We start from the raw sequence: 7,226 nt of genomic DNA on the forward strand, positions 1-7,226 counted from the left end.
CTTAAAAAATGCCACAAAACTAAACAAAACCCCAAAAACTTTTCATTTGAGTCTGACAGGCAGAAGGGATTTGTGTTGTTGTACAATACCAGATATAAGCATCATCTAAACTGTGTTTCAGTTGCCAGGACGACTAACCACTGCCACACACTCAGCTCTGCAGACTGTGAGGGAAATCAAATGGCATGTGATGGATCAGCTTAACCACCAGCCTCAGTGGCAGAATAAAATAGTAGGGCCATGGTGATTTCTGGATGATGCTCATACTTGGCCAATACCTGATCTGAAGAGAAAAAAATAAGGCCACTGCCTATTTCTAATTTAATCTTCAGATGTTAAAGCTTTTTGTGAGGAGCTCTTGCTCAGTCTCTTTGCTCATGCTATGAAATCTGTTTTGTAGATTAAACCATCTAAAGCCCATCTGAAATCAGAAACCGTGTCTCTCTGAGTGACTGATTGCAGGGGCAGAGGGAATAGGTGCAGGGCAGCACTTGCCCTTCTCCTATCTCCCAGCTGGTCCCATCCTGGTGGGTCACAGAGAATTGCACCAGCCTTATCAGCAAAGAGGTGAACCCCCTCTGCCACAGTGTGCTTGTCCCCAGTACAGATGTCGTGCCATAAACCCAGGCTCCCATACAGGCAGACCCTTTGAGGACAGTATAGAAACTTTATTTCCAGGCTCAGTCCTGTGTCCTCTCCATGCAGAGAGGATCAGCTGGTGTCAAGGCACAGTGCTGGGTCTGAGGTGGGGTCAGTAATTAATTCCAGCAGTGGATACTGCTACAGACGAGGGCTAGTTTATGCACAACGAATTTAATTAGCTTCTGGTTTCTATTTACTATTTCATCAATTAGTATGAGCACATAGTGGTTTGTAAAACGATCAATAGGGTGGGGTTTTAATTACTTAGAGAACATTATTTACATTATTTATCCCCTGGTCAGTCAGGTGGCTTATGTTTATAAAAGGGGCTTGGAATCTACGGGGCTGCAGCAGCTCTGGTGAGGCTGGTTAACCACTCATTCTGTAAGGAATGCTGCTCACGTGAGTAAGTGCTCTGCAGTTTTGTCAAGAGATGTAGATAAGTGCTGTCTAGAAGTAATCAGTTTCTTTAGTTTCATACTGCATAAAGACTTTCTAACTTTAAAGACTCTTTTCATGAATGGAAAAATATGAAATCAATTCCATTTATCTGAATGAATCTTTCAGCAAGCTCAGGGTTTAGCATGAGGGCACTGCAGGCAAAATGTAACAAATGCAGCAGCATAAAAATGATTAAAGCATGATGAGCAAGGTTATAGAGATAAAAATAAGTGAAAGAGTTGGAAAAGTAAAAACAAGAAATCTGTGAGATACTAAAGGGTTTGCCTATTTTTCATGTTTACTTCTTCAGTGTTCATAATTTTTTGGTCCATCATCAATCACTGTCAATTTGAAAAAGTGCTATACTTAGGGTCATTTATTCAGGGCTATTGGAGGCTAAAATTATGCAGTTTCAGTCAAATATACATGAATAAAGACTGTCATTTCTGATTAATGACATGTGACTTCAGTGTCTTACAGAATCATCTTGCCATCCAAGCTTTACAAAAAGGTTATTATGTAAGGCCTCTTCCATAATATATCTACTTTTCCTCTAAGAACACTGCAGAAGCCATTTTGTTCACATTAAAATCAGTACTGATATCCCTTATGCCAGTGGTAACTGTTCCACAGATTTGGAGCTTGCCAGAATAAGTAAATTTTGCATTGCTGAGGATGATCACCAAGCTTGTGGTTTTTGGTGCTGTTTCAGAGTTTGCTTTTTATTTTAACTTTAAGGGAAAGCCTAGTCTTTTATTGGGAAAAAAATCTGTAAGTAACAATAATCTTATGCAATGGTTCAAAAAAACACCACATATGGCATTTCAGCATTAATTACTGTTTTTCATGATTCCCCATTTCCCTTATCTCCCAGTGCGTAATGCAGCCCTTTTATGCAGTTGCTCTGAAGAAGGAGAATGGGTGAGAGTTTAGAAACTTAAGGGAAATGCCAAAAAATGAGAGAAAAGGGGAAAGGATGGGAGAGGCACCCATGCCAGGGGCTGCAAGAACTTCCCCACAGCCAGTCTGTGCCTGTTAGTGCTCACAGGGAAAATCTCACGGCTGCCTCTGAAGCAGCGCGGGGAAGCACAGAGCGCGTTCTGCCATATGTTCTGTTACAGCCTCTCAGCTACTTCTCACTCCTGTAAGTGGACTCCTATAGCAACCATCACACAGGCTGGCTCCTCTCAGAGCTGTTTTTTCACTCCAGGACAAATCATCCCTTTTGCAGTAAAGCTCTGCTTTGAGGGAAAAGAGAGGGAGTTTTTCTGATGTTTTGCCTCCCATTGCTTTTAGCAGGGGCAGAGTTTAAGGTCATGCCAGAGGCCTTGGAGTCTCTAGGTACCCAGAGAAGATGATGCAGGGAAACCTATGTGCTGCCATGTTGCTGTGAGGGCCCCTCTCTTCTGCTCTTCATGGTACCAACAGAAAAATTGATGGTTGCAGCTCTCCAAATTCCCATTTTTATAGCAGCTGTGATAGTGGTAGGGCTGCAGCTGTATTTATCAGCCATCATAACCTTTTTTCCTGGTACTTTTGCTGATAAAAAGTGCTTCTCCATCAAAATATTTAAGGGTTTTCTCTGAAGTCTGGTTCTCACATAGGAACCTGGAATTTTTTTTCCTCTCTTAAGTGCCATTAGCAAGGCACACTTCTTCACTTGGGTAGCCATAAAACAGAGAGAAGCACAGTAAGGACAAGAGTACCAGAGGAACTGGGGTTCCTGCTGAGAGCCCAGTTGCCCATAGGGCTGAGCAGGCTCACACTCTTTAAAATCATCTTTTACTTCCCCTGATTAGAAAAAGACATGCAATGAGCAAATATACCTGCCGAACATCCTTCTCTGGCCCTTCTTCTCTCTGTATACCTACATGTATGACTTGATGCCAACAAATCAGATGATCTCAGGTGCTATGTATTTGGGCTTGCATTTTCGAGGAGGAAAATTTTCTGGTCTTGTCTTAAGCCTTTGTAGCAAAGCTCAGCTTTGCTGGGAGGATGCAGGTTGTGCAGGAGTCTCCCAGGTCTGTTGCTACCACAAGCCTCGGACTCCACATTGCTACTACTGTTTGCTAACTGTGGTGAGCCCTGTGGTACTGCTCTGTGTGTCTCTGCACACAGTAATAAAAAGTGACTTGGGATAATCCAGTAAAAAGGCCTAACAGCCAGGTGAATCGATATTTATCATATCATGTCAGAACAGAGCTATTGGTCCAGACTCTCCCCTTGAAACCTCCTAGTTTTACTGCTTATTGCTTTTTACTATGGCTTATAAAACTAGAATCTGTAATTCATATGAATTCTATACAATGAGTGAGAGGAATGACAATATTAGGTATAAAAACTATGAGGACAATTATTTTTAAACAAAATTATTTCTCTAGTGTGTAATTTTTTATATTTCTCAAAAATATTAAGGAAGAATTTTGTGTTGCTGTGTAGGTGCACAACACATGTTACACTTCTACCTTTCTATTTTGTTTGTTCCATTTGCTTTAGCTTTGTTTGCAATGTCCATTGACCTAAATGGAAACACATTTTTCAGAATAATGGTTGAGATAGACAGAATGCTCCTTGGGAAGTGTATTTCCAGCCCCATGAGGCGCCAGTGTTGGTGAATCTGCCATGAGCTGAATACTGCCCCGTGGGAAGTGAGAGATTCCTGGCCCATGACAAGACAGCTTTGGAGTGGGATGAGTCCAGGAGGCTCTGGTAGCAAATCTCTTAGTTCCTCTTTTGTTTCTAGATGCTTATTTTGTAAAAGTCTTCTTTTGTTTTGCTTTCTGCAATGTTTGAGTAGGTGCCATTCTTCAATTCCCTCTCCCAACCAATTGGAAGTTCAAGTATTGTCCCTGCATGCTGCAAATTTTGATTGTTCCCCAAATGGTCAGACTGGGTTCAAAGGAAACTTGCCTAAAATGAACCACTACTTGTCTAAAAGAAAAAATGTTATTTTGTTCCATTTCTTTTGTATTTATTGTTCATGGTATTGTCAGTAGAGAAAGACCCGTGCATTTGGGTGGTAGTGTTACATACTGTTTAGTGGTTAAGAGCTACAGACATATTAAATGAGCTAATTAATGATCTCTCACCTTCTGCTGAGTAAGTGATGTGTTATGCCAATGTGACTACGTAGGTCCTGAGTGGCTGCAGAACATCACATCACAAAGTGTTTTTCTGCTGGGACTTGGTAATGTCTCCGGGGCTGGGCATGTGTTTTGAGGTAGTTACTACACAGTGTACCTCTGAAGGCTTTGGATGTTGTCACCACTTAAATTTGACTGTGTTTCTTGTGAATTAGCCTACATGATGTACATAGCATCAAAATTTGTTAATATATGTATGTGTGTGTTAAGGTCAGTGAAATATGCACACACATACACACACTTGTAACATCTGTTATGTGCGTTAGTGTTAAATTAACATAAGTATTAATAGACAAATTTACCTACTGTAAAAAAAGGTAGTGCTCAAAATGTGAAGGTCTTGCTAGGAGAATAAAGTACATTACGTCAGATAAGATCAAGAAATAAAAACAAGATCACAAGCGAAAGGAAGAAGATTTTGAGTGATCAATAGGCAACAACAGTAAGAATAGTAAGAGGAATGTGCAAAACTACCTATTTGCACTGCATAGTGTAACATTTTCCTATTTTATGCTGTTTTTACTCTGCAAATCAAATGGTATCCAGAATCGTGGCATGATATAGTTGATTCAACTCTCATCCATTTTGTTTAAAGGCTACAACACAGGGCATCTGTAACATAGGACTGTACATATTTCTTGTGGTTCTGATACTATTAAAGCTACTTAAGTGTCATGACGTGTTTATTTATGAGATCATCAAAGCCACTTAATAACTTTCTCCTGGTTACTTGTTTACATCTGTGTAATACAGAGCCAGATTGTGCAGCCCACAACCATGCCGGTGAGCACTTACTCATGCAAGTTGTGCCACTGACATAAGGGTTTCACAATCTGGCCCATAATGTATCAAAGTACACGAGGCCAAGATCTTATCACTTGCAATCATGTAAATCTGGCTTTAATCCATTTAAGCTCCAAGTTAGGTACCTAGATATAAATCAGTGAAATTTCGTTGGCTTCAGTATTTGACTCAGTGGAGCTGCTCTGATTTACGCTGAGAAGATCAGGCCCATTAGATTTGCAATTTAGAAATGCATTTGCTCCACTGCATGTATAAACGTTACCAGAGCTGAAATTAACATCCCCACAAGGAAAGATTATTTTCAACACTGGCTATTTAAAATATCTCTTTGCACAATATAAGCAAAGAGAATTATGTCGGAGTTAGAAGCAAGAAGGTTTAAGAGTCGCATATGTCTTAACCTTTACACTGGCTATGAGTACATCAGTTCCTACAAGATGAACTGCATTATAAAGTAAATAGATCTGCTTTAAAGAAAGGTCAGGACACATGTTCTGCTAAAATCTAATTTCAGTCTATTGCCCTATAACCTACTGCTCTCTGGAATACAACAGATATAATAGTAAAGAGCCTGCATTTAATTATCTGTGATATAAAGCCTCCTTATCCTCCTGAGAATATTCACAGGGATAATAGAAGGTATTCTCAAAATTCTGTATTTACTTCTGTATAGTGAGTGCATTCTGTTTTAACTGTCTTTCTTGCTCTCTGGAAATGTTATTTTAGCACCTCTTATACCCTTAATCCAATGTTATATTACTTTTATGTCCTGAAAGACTAGATTGTTTTACAGACCCAAGCAAACCATATTGCAGTGTCGTTAGCTAGTGATAGGTTCCTGCAAGTGCAATAAGAGGAAGCTTTGCTCATCCTCCTTATGCACTGTTTGCAGCTGCCTGTTTTTAAGATGAATTACATTAGGATTCAACAGCTTAATAATAACGTTAATTTTGCCTGGTAAAAGCCAGAAGAACGTTAAAGTGAAGGGTACTTGCCACAACCTCAGTGTTAGCCTGGCAGAGAAACACCTACAGATAATGTGTAGACTTAAATAAAAGAATAATTAAGGTGGGCTTAGTCATGTTATAACTGATGTGCCATGCAGTCCTAAATCAATGTGTCATTTGGAAAGGAAATAGATGGTCAGTTGGCTTTTATTGGTGATTGTTCAAGCACCTGCCTGAAATATTTAAACAAATTTCATGAAACAAAAGAGAAAAACAGCTGTCTGGGGTTCAGATCTAAATGAGGACATTTTTGTCTCATGATTTGTTTTCTTATCTCATTGTTTATCTCATTGCAAACAGGCATGTAAAAACTATTCTGAACTAGTATCAACTGCGTAATTACTGAATAAATTAGAGTAACTCCACCAAGATCCAAAAGCTGAGGATCAGGCCTGAACTGGCCAGAGCAACTCTTCTCACCCAGGTCCCAGGAAGAACTGTCCTGAAGGATGCTTTAAAGTAAATAATCCCTAACTGTTACCATTTCAGGAGGGTTTAAGAGGTTGCCAGTTTGATTTTTGAAGATGGATGAGGATCTGTAGTTTGACTCCAGAAAGCAACTGAGCTCACTATGTTCATACCACATGCTTCTACCTTTGTTCCTCTGTCCGTCATCAGCTCCACTGTCTGAGGATGGTTGTTTAATATGTAGGTGAATTGAAACTTAATATACTTATAAATATACTTCCCTCAAGTATTTTCTGTGCAAGACAGTGATAATCATTTCAGGTAATATTCTGTCATAATTTGGAACTCATCGTTCCCAGTGCAGACTAGGATTTCAGCAAAAAGGAAGAAAATTATGGAAAAACAAAAAAAGGAAAAGGAAGAAGAAGAAACAGGATGACTGCTAAAGACGTCTCAGGCAAATGAATAACCTGAATTTCTACATCTCTGAGTAGCTTGGGAATTGGATTGGAAATGACTTTGAAATTGTTACACAAAGAGATGTGACATTCTCATTTCTTGTGAAATGTCTTACTGTGTTATTGTCTTGTTGGAACATGCTGCTTTGGTAGAGTTTATGGCAAAAGCTCCTTGTAAGAAGCACATCACTTTTGGTATCATTGCACAGTGGATGTCACACCCATGAAGGTTCTCCCTGCTCCCAGTCCCCCATGTGCTGCAGCACATGGAAGGTCTTGCAAGCACCAAATGATTAAATGTTTTGCAATAGGCTCTGACA

The sequence above is a fragment of the Neopelma chrysocephalum genome, unplaced genomic scaffold, assembly GCF_003984885.1.
Source record: "Neopelma chrysocephalum unplaced genomic scaffold, ASM398488v2 Primary Assembly neopelma1_68, whole genome shotgun sequence".
Classification (NCBI taxonomy): domain Eukaryota; kingdom Metazoa; phylum Chordata; class Aves; order Passeriformes; family Pipridae; genus Neopelma; species Neopelma chrysocephalum.